General features: G+C 37.3%; 1 protein-coding gene across 1 annotated transcript in view; it reads left to right on the top strand.

Annotated features, from left to right (window-relative positions):
- Window positions 1-18,277, top strand: part of RAP1B (RAP1B, member of RAS oncogene family) — a 47,387-nt gene that overhangs the window by 748 nt on the left and 28,362 nt on the right. The window lies entirely within an intron of this gene.

Raw genomic sequence — 18,277 nt, 5'->3', positions numbered from 1 at the left:
CAGGTGGTGCGAGGGCCCGGCGCCCGGCCGGCGAGCGCGCTGCCTTCCGGGCCGGCGGGGACGAGCAGCCGCTGCCGCCGCCGCCGCCGCCGCCGCCTCCGCGGGGAAACAGCGCGCTTTGCGGAAGGGGTCAAATGTCTGAAATATGGCGGAGGAAGTGAGAGCCCGAGGACCCCCCCCACACACACACACACCCGCTCGCTCCCTCCTGTCCGCGGCCGCCGCAGCCTCTCTTGCTGCCCGCCGTCCCCCGCCGGCTCCCCGGAGCACTCGTCCCCCGCCCCGGAGCCCCCTCGCTGGCCACCTCGGTGCCCTCCTGGGTGTGGGTGGAAGTTAGAACGGAAACCAGAAAGTTGTCTTTTGAGAAGACGCAGCTTCCCCCAGCCCCGAGCCAGGACGAGGAGCGTTCGGGGGAAACCACTCCCCGGCGCCCTGCAGGCTCCAGCCTGACAGGGAAAAAGTTTGCCTGAAACGGGACTGGTTTGCTCCATTTGTTGCGGGAAGTGGTAGGAGGAAGGCAGGGGAGGGAGCCCCACCTAGTCTGGCAGGAATCACCGCGTAGGGAAAAATTGTTAAAGGGGCCTTTCCCTTCGTCAGCAGGAGGAAATCTCTTTTCTCTTACAGAGGGAGACAAAATCCAGGAAGTTTGTCGTCTTCTCTTTTTCGCCGTCTCGATGTGTCTAATCCTAAAACTGTCAGCACCATGAGTTTTATTTAAAATTACCCCAATTAACCGGGCCATTTGGATTTTTCTTCTGAAAAGAACTGATGACTTTTGGAGAAAAGATCATCCTTACGAGTTTAAGCACAGGATTTGCTTCCCCTTCGCTCCACCCCCCCGCCATTAGTTTAGCAAAACATTTTTGCCTGCAACTCTTGTTTGGAAGGAACGTAAGCAGTTCTGTATTACAGTAACGGGAAATTACATTTTTAACGGGGTAGAAAGTTGACACTAAATTAACATTGTGATTTTAGTATTTTAAGATTAATTCAGTCTAACTGGATTTTTGTTTTGCTGGTAGCATCTAATATATATCGAGTGCTTACAACTTAAAGGTTCTAACTCGCAAATTTATTTTTGACTCTTTTTTGTAATTAGAATGCTGTTTAGACTTGCGCAACAAAACCTTATCTTAGCTAGAAACTAAAAAGGGGAGACGTTCATTTAATTTCAAACTCCGATCTCTCCTCAAAGCTGACTCTTGAATAGTATTTGAGTCATAATGGAGTCATGGGACTTTTTAAGGGCCGGAAGGGACTATTTAGGTCATCCAGTCCCACCCTCTCATGTTATGGAGGAGGAAACTGAGGCTTGGAAAAGATAAGATTAGTTAGTGGCCTTGCTGACTTTTAGGACAGTATGTAATAGAGAACCAGGAGAAAGAAATAGAGTATTTTTATAGTGAATTACATTTTTACAGGATAACAATCATACACAAAATGTTAGTACCTTAGTCAAATAGTGTGGAAGAACCACATTCCCAGGTTTAGGAAAGGAAATTGATACTCAAGGAAGGTTAAGGACACAGAGCCCTGAATGATGGTCTTATTTGAGCCCTTCCTGCTTTTAAACTCTGCATGACAGTGTTTTCACTTGGAGTTTCTTCTTTGGCATTCTCAATAAATTGTGAGGTTGCCTTATCTGAGGAAGCCACAAAGTAAATTTTTAAAACACCTGTAGCCATTTTAGTTTTAATGTGCCAGGTATCAGAATACAACTGAAGAACCCGATAATAAACTGGCTTAATTTAAAAATGTGATAGAGGGCATGAAAACAATTACTCTTGTCTTTTGCATTCTCCCCATAACACCCCCAGGCTTCACTCCATGAAAGTCATCTCTTTCTTTCTGTGACACCTATCACTTCTAACATTCTGTTACTGTTCTGTTATCATTATTCATACGATTTTTGTTACCTATTCCACTAAGTTGTAAAGTCCAAGGACAGGATGTCTTCTTTGTATGCCCCAAAGCACTGGCATGGTACATTGCACGTAGATAATACCAGTTTGTTAAATGTAAGCATAATGAGGGTAGGGACCATTGCATTCCCCATTGTATTCTTAGTTCCTAGAACCTTGCCTGTGCAGATAACAAGTGTTTAGCATTTAGACTTAAGAAATAACTGTAGTGAACATTTGAGAATATTTGAAGAGAACTTTGTCTTCCTTCAAAAGAAACATTTCTACATTGGCTTTGGAATCTTTTTTTTTTAAGATTTTATTTATTTACTTGACACAGAGAGAGCGAGCTAGAGAGGGAACACAAGCAGGGGGGAGAGGGAGAAGCAGGCTCCTGGCCAAGCAGGGAGCCCGATGCAGGGCTTGATCCCAGGACTCTGGGATCATGACCTGAGCCGAAGGCAGACACTTAACAACTGAGCCACCCAGGTAACTTTACAAATTGATTTTCATTTTATCCTCAAAACAATCCTTATTAGAATTCCAATATGGAATTCCAATATTTTCTCTTAGCCATATAAAGGGGAAGTGAACCCCCATGGTATGGGGCCATCAAGTAAGGAGTATCTGTTGAGATGTAATAAAGAATTAATCATAAAACTTTGATCATGTACATAAATACCATATTAAGTGCATCTTCTAGTGTAATTCAAGACTAGTAGAAGGCCTATTGAGAGGTTGATAACATAGTAACTATACATATTTTAAATATAAAGTCTAAGATTTGGATGAGAAATTGCTCATTTTCAATTTTGACTTTTGTAGTAGGTACTTGATGAATATTTGTTAAGGGAGTGAAATTAATCAGTGAAACTGGATCTGAATACAGAGAAAATTTGGCTGTTTTACACAGGTGTTATTTTTTTCCCAAATGTGTAATTTTAAATAAGCGATTTTATTATTGAATACCAAGATCTCACTGAAAGCGCACATGTCATTTTCCTAGACTTAAAATAATGTGTTCCTGTGTATGTATTGATAAAGAGGGTGGGTATTGATCTGTACTGTGTAAATTTGACACGACCAGGAATAGTTTAGTATTTATGAACTAAATAGTCAAAAGTGCTTTTTTTGTTGTTGTGGCAGTGATGTCACATGTTCAGTCTATAGAAAAACTTTGATAAGATTGATCTTAAACTTTGTGGGACCACATAAGGCTGTGATTAAAATAAATGCCTTGATTATTTTTCCCCTCTTATCATTTTTGAGGACTCCATAGTCTTAGAGATTAGGCTGAAGTTTTTACTGTTAGCCTTTTCAAGTTGAATTTCTTAGAGAAAAAGTTAAGAACAGACATTTTGGCTGATGCAATGATTCATTGTAACATTGGACAAATTTTTCAATAAACAGGAGTACTGTACCATGTGCTGAAACACTTGTGCTGAAAGCCTAATATTTTTCAGTGTTCTTAGATATTTTGCAATAGTATCCAAAGGTACTAATTACCATTTGAGGACTTAAGTCTTTAATTTATTAATTCTTTGGAAATCTCATGAATACATTGGAAGCAGTAGCTACAAAGAATAGAATGAGTTTATCCATTTGCAGGAAAGACTAGCTTTCTATATATATAATCTGTTGTACTTTGAGCCTAGTTGAACACTGGATTCTAGTCATAGAATTCCTGTTTTAAAGAAGAAAGGTTATGCTGCTTTTAAAAAATTAAAACCACTTTTTAAAATGTTCCACAAACAAAAAGAAATACCACTATTCCATACTTCCTAGCACTGGTGTGTTTATTCCTAGTGTTAGTCAAATTAGGGTATACAGCAACTGATTATTATTTCAGTAGCGATTTAGAAAGAATTTTTGCTCAGCATTAATAGAGGATCAAGATTTTTAAACTGTTTCCAAAGAGCCTTAAAACTTAGAAAGAAATGAATATTTAGGGAAATGTACCATGTTTTAAATAATATTTAAATTACTTATCAAAAGAAAAAATATCTGCAACATGAACTGAAGAAATTCCATCTGGTTTTTATTATACAGAACAATATTCTGGAATATAACTATGATTAAAGTTTATTGTATTTGAAGTACTTGAGTACTAGAAATACGTTCACTTTTAGGGGTGCCTGGGTGGCTCAGTCATTAAACATCTGCCTTCGGCTCAGGTCATGATCCCAGGGTCCTGGGATCAAGCCCCGCATCGGGCTCCCCGCTCGGCGGGAAGCCTGCTTCTCCCTCTCCTACTCCCCTTGCTTGTGTTCCCTCTCTCGCTGTGTCTGTCAAATAAATAAATAAAATCTTAAAAAATATATATATGTTCACTTTTATTTTTTTATTTTTTTTAAAGATTTTATTTATTTATTTGAGAGAGAGAGAGAATGAAAGAGAGCATGAGAGGGAGGAGGGTCAGAGGGAGAAGCAGACTCCCCGCTGAGCAGGGAGCCCGATGCGGGACTCGATCCCTGGACTCCAGGATCGTGACCTGAGCCGAGGGCAGTCACTTAACCAACTGAGCCACCCAGGCGCCCCTATATATGTTCACTTTTAAATTAAGAATCCCAGTCTCTCTAGTCATAGAGAGAAATTATCTAGTGTTCTGATTTTGGATTTTACATTGAGTTGGTTTCTAAAGCTTACTCTTGTAGTTATGCTATTTTATAATTTTGTAGTTAAGTTCCTTTATATACTTTATATATTTTATACGTACAACCAGTGAGACCTTTTAAATTTAAACCATTCTGATCTCATGAGATAATTTGCTAGGTAGTCTTTTCCAGTGGTGAGGAATTCAGTGTTTTTAACTGTTGTGCAAGTAGACTCAATAAAGATTTTAAAGGAAGAGATTATTTATTTAAATCAGTTATAAATCATTTTGATTGCATTAAATTACTGACTTCTTGGAATCACATCATCTTCACATTATAGATCTTGCTGAATTTTTCAGTATTGCTTTGAAAATTTATTTCAGTAAATACGTACTTTTAATAAAATGGATTTTTTTTTCTTATATTCAGAATTTAGCATTTCATTGAATAACTTTATTTTGAAAATATACAGTGAACTGATTGCCCCAATAGTGGATTACCTCTACCTGTTGCTTTCCTCTTTGCCTTGTGGAAAAGAAAAAAGATGAAAGAAAATCTGTTTTGTCCATTTAATAGTAGTTTTTGGCAAAAGCTTCTGGAAAGGAAATGGAAAATGTTACGTAAAATAAAATTCTAATTATCTGTGTCTTCTAAAATTTATATTTTAAAGTTTATACATTGGAATATATTTTTCCAAGTCACTTTATTCTAAAAAGAATTAGGAGACTTTCTGAAAGTTCTCAGTTAATGGGACTGAGGATTTCAGTAAAATAAAAACTAAATAGGGGCGCCTGGGTGGCTCAGTCATTAAGCGTCTGCCTTCAGCTCGGGTCGTGATCCCAGGGTCGTGGGATCGAGCCCTGCATCGGGCTCCCTGCTTGGCTGGGAGTCTGCTTCTCCCTCTCCCATTCCCCCTGCTTGTGTTCCCTCTCTCACTGTGTCTCTCTCTGTCAAATAAATAAACAAAATATTAAAAAATAATAATAAAATAAAATAAAAAATAAATAAATAAAAACTAAATATAAACTAATTAGTACGTTCTGGATGTCAAAGTGGTATGCATATTGCATCCAGCTGTTGGCTTGTGTTTTAAGGTTACAGTGAGACTTACTATTACTACGTAATGCTAGCAAAGTTATAGCTGCTACCTAAGATTGATAAGTTATGGTTATTCTCCTTGATAACAAAACTCAGGAATCCCTGGGTAATCTTGAATTCTGTACTGTACAGATAATAAAGAAGGATAGGGATGAAGTATATAAATACGTGTGTTTTCTTCTTTTGAAATTGTGCAACTTGAGATACTGCATTGAGTTTGTATTGGTAAGACTGGCTGAGTTTTTAAATGTATGTCTTTTGAATTTTCTTACTAAAGTGTTTAGAACACAGAAAAATATAAAGGAAAAAATTAATGTCATATATAATCACACCAGTACAATGAATTTTTAGGCAAAATTCGTACCTCCTTTTCTGAACCTTTCCTACCTCCTTGGTTCCTCAGTGGGAACAGTGGCATATACTTAGAGTTCTTGAGGATTAAGTGGAGTATTATCTATAAATGATTATAAAAGAGTATACTAATGTAGTATTAGTTATTGTTCTATAAAGCTTTTATTTCTCTGTAGCATCGCTTCTCCCAATTGAAGTTATTTATATTAAGGCGTGAATAAGGACTAAGAAAGAATAATTGTGATTGTGAATAGCTTAACAGATTGTCTAGCCCAGGGGTTTTCAAAATACACTCCAAGGAATCCTGGGGATTGCCTGGACATTTTCAGGAATCTGCAAATACAAAACTATTTTTACAATAATACTGAGATGTTCTTTGCCTTTTTCACTGCGTGGACATTTGTACTAATGGTAACAAAAGCGGTGGTGAGTAAAACTTTCGGCATCTTAGAACAAATCAAGTCAGAGCACCACGCTGTATCATTGTATTCTTCACTGCCATGCATTAAAAAACAAAAAACTTTCACCTAAATGCACTTGTTGAAGTTAAAAAAAAAAAAATTTTTTTTATCAAATCTTGGCTCTTAACACATATTATTTCAATATAGTATGACAAAATGGAAAGTATGCTTCAAACACTATTTTGCTGTCCTATTGAGGGTAAAATGGTTGTCTTATAGGAAAAGCATTTGTGTAATTATTGCAGTTGCAAGCTCAACCAGCCACTTTCTTCATGAATACTTTTTTTTACTTGAATGCCTGAAAAACTATTCAGAGTTATTCAGACTTGGGTATTAAGCTGACATTTTCTTGAAAATAAACAAAATGAGCCTGTTTCTTTTTAGGAAAAGATCACTATTTATGGTCAGTGATAAAGTTCTAGTTTTCAAATGAAAATTAGATTTTTGGAAAATTTGTATCAGCCACTGTGCTCTTGACAGCTTCCCAATATTTAGAAAATTTTTCTGATGATACTGGTGATGTTAATGAACATAGTTTTTTAAAAATAATATATAATGTGTCAATATTTGAAGATCTGCATAACTCTTTGTACAAGTATTTTCCAAGTGACCAAGTGCATGATGTTACAAAATCATGCATGCATAAGAAATCCTTCCTAAGTTCTAGCTAGACCTATGGATTTTAACGTTAAAACAGACCTAAAGTTTATTGGTAAGGTTTTCCATTCCAGTATATTGCAACCAGTTGTTAAGTTTTGGTGTAGTATCAAAGGAGAATATCCACATTTATCTGAAAAGGCTACTAAAATATCCCCAGCTGTGTGCTTATAATTCACTTTTTTGTATACTAGTTTTTCCATGCTTTGCTCTCAATGTATAACGTCTTTGATTTATTTGATTTTTGTTGGAGGGGAAGATAAGAATAGGAACCAGAGATATATGTGAAGCAGTATTTTCATGCACTTCATCTTGAAATCTCTTACTAATACGTAGTCATTTTAGGTTGACTTTTAAGATTCATTTATTTTAGAGAGAGTGTGGGCGAGCAAGAGTGGGAGGGGCAGAGGGAGAAGAGAGAGAATCTCAAGCAGACTCGGTGCTGAGCATTGAGCCCTACACAGGGCTCAGTTTCACGACCTGGAGATCATAACCTGAGCCAAAACCAGGAGTCGGAGGCCTAACCGACTAGGCCACCAAGGCACCCCCTAGATTGACTATTTTAATAGTCGTCTCCTTGAGCATTCCAGTCACCTTTTGATCATTGTAATAAATTAGGTGATTGTTATTTTTTAAGCCTATTTCTTGGTTTTAATACTTGTACATCTGATAACTCATTCACATAGATTGCATGTGTGCCCAAATTTTGACATAACCTTAAAAAAGTTTTTAATTGTTGACTTTCATGAGTTTAGGATATTTTGTAGCTTTCCTGTAGTAAAGCTATGGACTTTTTCCCATTTCAGGTTTAATAATGTCTCTTTGACCTGAGTATTTGCTGTGTTGTCTACCTTTAGTAGATATTTTTAAAACAAATTATAACGTTCTTTACCTTTTGGGAGAAAGTGGTTTCTTGTTCATGCTTGTTCGAGAACAACCGTAGCAATCCTTGTTAACAACTATTTTTATAAACCTTTTGTCATAGGATAGTTCCAAATTTTAAAGGATTTTTAGGCTAACCATTCAGTTCAAGTAATAAGTTTCAGATTATGAAAGAAGATAGGTAAATTGTAGATTATACTGTACTTTCTTGGAAATTTAGTGCCAGTTATTCCCGTAGAGGTAATGAGTGTGTTCCGTGAAGAAAGTAGTGAGTCTGAGTTCTACTGGTTGAAAGAACAGCATTGACAGAAGAGGCAGAGGCCTGGAGTGGAGTGGTTAAGAGGAGTAAGTGTAAAAATGCTAACTTTGGGGTAGCTTTGAGGAATAAGCATTATGGGACTCCTGCCTACATGAGCTAATCCCACAGTGAGGGAGGGACTTTAATAGGAAACTTGAGTTTTCTCTATATTAAACAATTACCTGGTCAGCTGTTCTGCCTGTTCTGAATTAGGGAACAGACGGAGATCATATTTTATGTTCAGGACATCCAAATTAGTCACAAGGTTGCCACTGGCTATTGCTTATTCAGCTTTAGTTGCTAGCTGAAAAAATTGTAACTTCCTCTATTTTAGATTTTTTACATTTAAGCTTTCTTTCTTCCAAGAGTCCTGTCACCTTACTTCATCATCCTTCAATAAAGAGCAGACAGGATGTGCAAGCTTTTAAGGACAGAAGAGCATTCATAACATTTTTCTATTGTTTACATGAAAGTGATGATGATGATAATAGGCAGTAGAGAGGTGGGAGGGGCAGGAAGTCCAGCAGAAAAGAATAAGGATGATGATTAAGAAGTTCTCTTTCTAATGAGCAAACCTGTTACTCCACTCACTTTAGAGTTCAGGTTAACAGGAATGATAAACACTTGGAAAAGCAGTTGTGATGCTTTAGTGATTGATGAATCTTGTCTCCCAAGAAATGGTCCTGGGTAGAAGATAAATTGGTATTATCTATTGCGAGATTATGGGGTTAAAGTAAAAGTTTTCATCACTAAGCAGTGTAACTTGAGAGTACGTTTACTTTTTACTGCCCAACAGACTCTTAACGCACTTTTCTCTGAACCTTCAGTGCTTAAATTGGACACTTATTTTCCTGGTAAATTTTAGCTGATTCCTTTGAGCATGAGGGGTAAATTTGAGAAATGATGTGCTAGTTTTCAGTAGTTGCTAGACCTTGGATTCCACCCTATTAAGTATCATGGCTTAGTGACGATAACTTTGAACTGGCTTCAGGCTTCAGTTGTCCCAGGCTTTGTCCCAGGCTTCAGTTCTCTCTCTGGCACTGGCTGTAAAACCTCGAACAAGTTAATGTCTCTCTCTTTCTCTCTCAGGACTTATCTTTACATAAGCCAGTTTGATGAAATGGCTGTTTAGGTCTTTTTGAACTCTGAAATCCTGTGTTTCTGTGATACTTACCTTGTTTAAGCCAGTCATCTCTTGTTTGGACTCCTTCAGGACCTTCCTAACTCATTTCCATTCTTGTCCTCCTTTACTTCAGTCTCCACCTAGATTTTAAAAATCATCTTTTAAAAATGTAAATCAGATCATATAATACCCTCCAGTCCAAGCTACCCTCCAGCCCACCCCATTGGCTTAAAATAAAAGCCAGATCCAGTTCTTGCTTACTTCACAACTTTCTCTCTCCATTATTCACTAAGCTCTACCCATATTGGACTTCTTCTGAGCTTAACCCAACAAGCCCTTTACCATCATTTTTTTTATTTTGTTTATTTATTTATTTGATATAGAGAGAGTACCAGTGGGGGAGGCACAGAGGGAAAAGCAGACTCCCTGCTGAGCAGAGAGACTGATGTGGAGCTGGTCCCAGAACCCCAGGATCATGACCTGTGCCGAAGACAGATGGTTAACCGATTTAGCCACTCAGGCACCCGCCTTTACCATCTTTTGAGATTGGATGTTTACAACTACTCTCTAGCACGATCTTTCCCCAGCTGTCTGCAGTTCTGCCTAAGTATCATTAGATCTCTGGCTCAGATGTACATTTACAGGGAAGTTTCTCCTGATCACCTTATATAAAGGAGCAGCCCCTTTATTATCTTCATAACTCTTACCACAATCAATAATTACATTTATTCATTTATTCTCTCTTGCCCTCTAAACTGTTTGTTTCAAGAGAGCAGGAATACAGTGTCACTTTGCCACCACAATGTCAAATGCTTAGCCCAATAACTGGCACATAGTGCCCAACATTTTTTATTTTATTTTAATGAAAAGAATACATAAGGTGTTCAATGATTTCTTTATCAGTTCCCATCATAGGCTACTTAACACTAATTTTTTAACATGTTTAACATGTTATTATCTATTTCCAACTATAATTCCTCATTATTTAGAGCTTTTGTCTCTGGAGGACTCATTCATCTGACTGCATGTTTTTGAGAGCTAATTACTCTCAGTTACTGCATGTTAGGATTAAATTGAGTAATTATGCACAAAAGGTTTTTAGCAAAGACATGAAAAGTTAGTATGAAATTTAAATAGCGGTTTAAAATAATAATTGATACCCAAATGAGTGATACAGGTGAGTGCTTATAGAGTCAAAGGAATAGTGAAAAGTAGTCAAAGAAGAAATTATAAATGAGGTGGGATCTGTACATGATATCAAGAGTATGTAAGTTTTAGACTAATAGTGAATCAGGGTGGGCAACTACAAAAATTAGAAAATGCAAAGTATGTTCAAAGGAGTGTTTTGCTACGGTAGATGTTTATGAAATGGATTATAGGTCCCCTTAAAATTCTTGGTCTCGGGTACTTTGGAATTCAGAATTTTGTGGAAAGATTTGTTTTGAATTTTAGTAAGTAATCAATATTTCTAAAGTGAAACATGGGTAGTCACTAAATGGGATGAATAAAAACTATAAATAGCCTCATGATAGTGCTTAAGTGAAGTTTTGCTGTGTAAAAAAATTACACTATGAGAAATGGATCTGAAATTGTTGGAAAGGCTTTACTCTTTATTACTTTGTGTCTTTGGGGAGGACATCAGGGTCTGAAAATGTTACTTTGAAGCAATTAGCTTAAAAATAGTCTCTGCTAAGGAATTCTTTTTGACACAGATTAAGGATGGAATGCACTGCTTAGGCTGATGAGTCTATAGGGAAAACCACCTAATTCCTAGGAGTCCAGTTAAATGTTTGGAAATAGTGAAGATTCATCTGTGTGTATTGGTGCCTGGAACATAATAAATGGTTTTTTTAAATGTTTAATGATTCAGAGTTCATATTTTAGCCACAATTTCTTAATAGATTTTTTAAGTCTTTTAAGATATGTGGTTTGTCTTCCAGTTCATAAGGTTTCTAAGAATTACATAATACATTTCATTGTAAGTTAGAGTACAATAGAAGATCGGGATAGGAATATTATAGGACTAAGATAATCTCTAAAAATTCTTGATGGAATCACTTATTTTTGACATGGAAGGAAATATCTGAAGATGCTTCTTTGAAACTCAGAATTGATTACAGAAAGTGCCTGCCCACTTTTGTGGTTTCCCCATATGCTGTCCTTATTCCGATAGCCTAATTAACACCCAAACTTTGGTTCTCGTTGCTTTTAATCCATTCGTTTGGTACATACTAATTTCCAAGAATGCAAACATGTATATGCTATTTTTTGGATAGTGACTTCTATTTTATAGAATTGCCAAGACAGGCAAGTTCTGAAGTGACTTTTTTTTAAAAAATTACTTACCTACTAATTATGCAAGTTAAGTGGAGTAATATATGAGAAAGCCAAATATAAGCATTATTTGGGGCTTTGAAGTGTAGCATGCATTTTATTTTTCTGAATGGCCTTTATTTTATTCGGTCACTGAGCGTCTTTGAACAAACTGAACATGGTAAAGTGTAAAAGGAAGAACTTAAATTAGTCAAAAATAACTTCATAAGACAGTTAGTTGTATAAGCCAGTGTCAGCATTAAGCAGCTAGCATAAACTGCTGCTTCGATTGAGATACTAAAATTACCAGAGAAAATTATGGGAAGTACCTCTGCTTCCACTGTTTTTTTGTTAGTTGGTTAATTTTTCTCCTCTGAACTTTTGGCAGGTTTACTAGGGAATTTTCCATTAGGAATGTCCTGGCCTTGAAATTTCATTTAGAATTTAATTTAGTCATGCAAATTATGAACCCACAATCTAAGTCATGGCATTCTTATTATGGTTTCAAATGCATTTGGGGCAATCATATTAAGCTTTGTCATTTAATCCTAGTTAGGTGGTTAACAGTAAAATGAAATAAAATATTTTTTGTAGTCATTTATTCCTTCTGTCATGGAAGACACTAATTCTGTTTATTTCTGAATTCAGCCGTATGTTGAAACAGATTGTAAAATTATGTTTTAAAGAATGTCCCCCCCCCATCCTTGTGGAAGGCGGTGTTTTGTAAAATCTGAGTATTTATATTAAAAGAAATATTTGTGGTGGTCTTCCATTTATGAAAACAGGTGTGGTTTATTCTGGAATTTTTACCCATAAATTCTAATTTACCTGCTAGCACTATAAGTGCCTCACTTCTGATGTCTTTTACTTTTGCCCTAACAGGTCATAAACTGTACTTCATAGAGTATTTGCTTGAAATATATAAAAGCAGATATTTTCCCTAAGAGGGATATTTCTGGTTAATATAGTTATCTCATTCTGCAGCCTATTCAGAAAACATTATTGAGCACCTTTGGTGTTAGTGTTAAATTCTGGAATGATAAATCAGCAAACTTGGAGAAGATAGGCTTCAGCTTGCAACAGAAAAATACATGGTTAGCATTCTTACCCCCAGTAACAGTCATCCCTTTGAAGTGGTTGTATTGCTTTCTGTGACTTGTGGAAGACATTCAGAGCAGGTTATTTAAATTCCTGAAGAATCTGATTTCTGCAGACCTGAGGAACAACAGAGACTTTCTCTTTCTTTACTAAATTGGGGGACAGTTATTTGAAGGCAAAATGATGAATATGATGGTCAGGGGTGAACCCTGACCTTTCTTTGCTAGGAATATAGGTCTTAGGGTCTTTAGGAGGAACAGGGAGGTGTTATCAGAGTCTTCCAGAGGTACTTTTAAAAACTTAATGTGCACACACACACACACAAACACAATCCCTACTATGATGAGAGATGTTACTGATGACCACTGCTGTGATACCACTTAGCTCTCCTAGGCTTCTGTGTCTTGAGATTTAAATTTGATCTGACTTTTGAGACCTTCCTTCCCACCATTCCCAGGAGTGATTTTGTCACCTCTTCAGATATCCCATGCATGGCTCCTTAACTTCCTGTCATGCTAGGGTGTAGCCCATACGGACCAGACTGTATCTAACAGAAACATAATATCTGCCTCAAAATGTCTTATATAGATGTATGGATGTGTGTGTTCACATTTATTTTTGGAGAGACTTACCCGTGTCTGAAAAGACATGTCTAAGTGAATCTTGGTTAACAACCTTGCTTTGTAGAAAGTAAAAATGCCAGGTACTAGCTTTCCTGGCCTCCCTTGCAGCTAGGGTGCGAGTACTTGAGGTTGGTCCAGCACACAAAGGAATTTTCTAAAATCTAAAGGGAAACTTTGCAGAGCTCCAGTAGCATGAATCCTTCAATGTCAAACTGTTTACTTTATTAACTACTTCCAGAATCAAAGTGGGCAAATTTAATAGATTTAGCTTCTAATGTAAAAGTACTTTACCCAACATGCCCTTCTTTACAAGTTTTTTTTTTTTAAGGTTTTATTTATTTGACAGAGAGCGAGACAGCGAGAGAGGGAACACAAGCAGGGGGAGTGGGAGAGGGAGAAGCAGACTCCCAGCCAAGCAGGGAGCCCGATGTGGGGCTCACTCCCAGGACCCTGGGATCATGACCTGAGCCGAAGGCAGACACTTAATGACTGAGCCACCCAGGTGCCCCCCTTCTTTACAGTTTTATATATAAAGCTTGATGGAGTTTTAGGGCATGTTGGGGACTTACCTTCTTGCCATAGGTTCCCCTCATAACACTGTTTAGTTATCCTCAGGAATAGTTTTAAACAACTGAATCTGTTGACTAAGTGAATAATGAATGAATATGGAGTGAATGAGTGAATATTATAAAAATGAGCAACATCAACTGTGCTGGAACCCAAAGCATTGTTTTTTGGTAGATAGTCTTCAGCATTCAGGCAAACCATTTTCAGTGATTCCTTGGGGAGGGGGAGGGCTTTGTATATTATTTTGCAGTTAATCATCTTTGTAAAACTATCAGACAACACTGCTAGTTATTTAAGATTCAAAGTATTCTACGGTGAAAGTTTTTAAATGTTTTTAGAGTTAAAACCCTATTTCTCCTTCCCATAAACCACAGTAGTCATTGATAATTGAGAACTATACTCTTTCCCTTTGGGACCAGAGTTGGTCTCAGAATCATTCTCAACACTGCACTCCAGGCAGCCATTTATATTTTGCATTGGTGTTTGAGCTAAAACGCATTTGCCACCTGTGAATAAATAGACAAGACTATCCTTATTTCTTCCAGGTTCTAGCCTTTAGGGTAGGTATCAGTAAGCTTTTTCTGTAAAGGGCCAAATAATAAATTTTTAGCCTTTGAGGACCATATAGTCTCTGTCACAACCATTCATCTCTACCAGAGCAACCATAAACAATATGCAGTTGCATGGCAGTGTTCCAACAAAACTTTAATTACAAAAAAACAGGCAGTAAATGGGATTTGGCCTGAGGTCTAGAGTTTCCCAGCCCCTCCTCTAGGGCAAGAAACTGGTTTTGATTCATTCAACAAATAATTGCCTTCTATATTCCAACTGTGTTAAGTGCTGGTTATGCAGCAATTAACTTTACACATATCTCTCGCCATGAGATATTTAAGTCTTTTTTTTTTTTTTTTAAGAGAAAGAGGGGGGGGGGGGGGGGGGGGCCCGCGGTGGCAAGGAAGAGGGAGAGAGAGAAAACATCTTAAGCAGGCTCCATGCCCAGTGCAGAGCCTCTTACAACCCTGAGATCATGAGCTGAGCCAAAATTAAGAGTTAGATGTTTAACCCACTGAGCCATCCAGTCCCCTGAGATATTTAAGTCTTAACTGAGTATTTTTTTATGCATGTGGACAGATCCAAAAAGTGTGGCCTGTCCCATAAATCTGCCTCATTTGTCAATATAAGTGAGATCTTGGGCAAATATGCTAAGTGGTGCCATGTTGTGTGGTAGTGATATTAACTAAAAGTAATCTCAGTATGCTTTGGATACCACGTGGTGTGATAGCAAAGTTAATATTCTATTGTGAAAAATAGAGAGCCTTGAATGTATGCATCTGATACCTGCTCTGTCTGCCCATGGTAGGTACACAGTATTCATGCAGTCTTATGAAAGAAAGCTAAAATTATTTATTGTCTTACTATCTTTTGTCAGTCGCTTGTAATTTCTTCTTCTGTGCGGTATATGGTTTCTGACCTCTTAATTTTAGTTTTTATCATCTCATTAAAGGTTTTTGTTGCAAAGTGGTGCTTTTTTTAAGATTTATTTATTTTGGGGAGGGCAGAGGAGGAGGAGAGAGAATTTTTTTTTAATAAAGATTTTTCTTTTTTTTTTAAAGATTTATTTGACAGATAGCAAGAGCAGAACACAAGCAAGGGGGAGTGGGAGAGAGAGAAGCAGGCTCCCGGCTTTCCGCCAAGCAGGGAGCCCAATGTGGGACTCGATCCCAGGACCCTGGGATCATGACCTGAGCTGAAGGCAGATGCTTAACTATTGAGCCACCCAGGCGCCAGAGGAGAGAGAATCTTAAGCGGGCCTCCCACTGAGTGAGTGCAGAGCCCTGCTGCAGGGCTTGATCTCAAGACCCAGAGATCATGACCTGAGCTGAAATCAGGAGTAGTCGCTTAACTGACTGAGCCACCCAGGTGCCCCCAAACTGATGCATTTTAAAAGTAAGCCATCTATTAATCATATTTTAATAAAATGCTTAACATTTCTAGACATATGGTCCGGGCTTCTGTTAGAACTATTTTTATTCATTTAAAAAGTACCTTTGGTTTTCTCTTCAAAACATCCAGTACTGTTGCTTATAAAATGAGACCAGGTTCTTGACCAGTACTCAGAGAGCTATGTTATGTTGACTGTAGACTCTTGCTGTTTTTATTTTCCTATTTGTACCCTGAGATCCACTCGGACTGTGCTTTCTATGGTAGTCTAATCGTATTCCTACATTTTACTGCCTACTGTGCCTTTGCTTTTACTTCTATCAAGTGTGTTCTTCCCTATTGAAATGCTGTGCCTTTTGTTCATTTGCCGCCACCTTCATAAATTTGTTCCTGACATCTCTTTAAATTTTCATAATATTTTTCTCATATTTTTCATATTTTTATCTCATCTTTCCTACAAAACTGTAAGCTTTCTGAAAGAAAGTATGTTTTGTTCATCTTTGTAACCTTCATAGTGACTTGAACTTGAGACATATTCAAATACTAATTAGATGAAAGGTACTCCTAATTAAGCAAGGGACAGTGTTTCTTCAAGAGAAATGTCCTTAGACTTGTATCCAAATGAGAAAACTTGTGCCAAGATATACTGTAAATTGTAAATACTATACAAATATTGTCTGTTACCATAAACATTCAACTTGGCTCTTACACTAAGTGCCTTACAGTTTGGTTTTTAATTTCCATATTTTATTTCAGAGAAGAGTATGATTCTGTTGTGGCAAAAGACAAGGTATATAGTACCCCAAAATGTTCTCAAGATGTTAAGACTTCACGGTTTCATATCTTTAAGATTATGAAATACAAGAGGAAGCAAATTCCTCTTAAGATGTATTCCTCTTGGGGCGCCTGGGTGGCTCAGTTAAGCGGCTGCCTTCGGCTCAGGTCATGATCCCAGGGTCCTGGGATCAAGCCCCGCATCGGGCTCCCTGCTCAGCAGAGAGCCTCTTTCTCCCTTTCCCTCTGCCTGCCGCTCTGCCTACTTGTGCTCTCTGTCAAATAAATAAATAAAAAACATCTTTAAAAAAAAAAAAAAAGATGTATTCCTCCTAAGATGAGCAACCATCTTGATTTGCTCAGGAGTGAGGATTTGAGACACAAGACTTAACAGTGCTAAAACCAGGACTGTTGGTTACCCTGACTCCACTTTATGATGTAGCCATCTTCCTTGCATGTCACTGTGTTGGCACAGTTTTAAGAAGTGTAATAAATCCCTAGTAACTGGATGATTGGTTTGATGGGAGAGGAGTGTTGGGGGCACTTGGGCTCTTATTTATTGTCTCTGTTATTTTGGACATTTTCTAATGTTCAAATGAAAATACAAAAGTGCATTTGATTAATTAGTCTATTTAGGAATATGTTTGTGTATGACATATCATTGGTGACCTTATCAGAAGATGGTGCTACTCAACTTTTTAATTTAAAATTGCATAATCAGATGATTAATGCTTTATTTAAATGTACCTTATTAGATAAAGCAAAGTCTGAGGTGGCCTGAAATATTCCTCTTAGTTCCCTTTACAGTGGTTTAAGCTTTACTCATAGATTTGCATTGCAGAGACCATCTTTCTAAAGAAATATCTAGGATAGACTATGTTTGGTCATACCTTTGCTGGAATTAGCTTTTGTATGTGCTTATGTATATAAATCAGAGAAGTCCATGGCTGAGAACTCTATCTAAGAGCAGGTGTATAACTTCAAGTTACTAAAAATCCTTTTAAGTTTTATCAGCACTTAGGCAATAGTGGCTTAACTATTCTGGGACATACACTATGCCGGTGGTATTGTTGGAAAAGAGCCATTAAAAATATTGATACTTTATACCAAAAAGGACATTAATGACCCGGTTCCTTCCCTCTTCCCCCCTCCTCATTTTTTTTTTGTTTTGTTTCAAGTTCCCTCCCATTTTGTAATGATTAATTTTTTTTATTTTAACTGTACCTCTTGGGGCTATGTGGAATAATAATAGCATCCTTAATTTGATTAATCTTTGGCTAAAATAGGCTCTTCTGGAATGGTTTGCTTGGTTGTTATCCTCGTTATTTTTCTTGTTTTAAGAATGTGAATAGAATCCTTTGATGTTATTTTAGCTTTTTATGGTTCTTTTTGCCAGCCTATGAGACTTGCCAGCTTATATCTTGGGCCACATTGTTGTAGAGAAATTACTTGTGCCTTGTATCCAACATTATATTCCTATATAGAAATGTAAAGATCAGATTTGGGTTATGAAAAGACTTGAGAAGGCAAGAACATGGAAAAATTTAGGTTGAAGTTGAAAAAGAATGGTGTTCTTTTCACAAAAGAAGGAGCAAA

The sequence above is a fragment of the Neomonachus schauinslandi genome, chromosome 5, assembly GCF_002201575.2.
Source record: "Neomonachus schauinslandi chromosome 5, ASM220157v2, whole genome shotgun sequence".
Classification (NCBI taxonomy): domain Eukaryota; kingdom Metazoa; phylum Chordata; class Mammalia; order Carnivora; family Phocidae; genus Neomonachus; species Neomonachus schauinslandi.
Note: the sequence above shows the minus strand (reverse complement) of the source record. Positions and strands in the feature narration are given on the sequence as shown.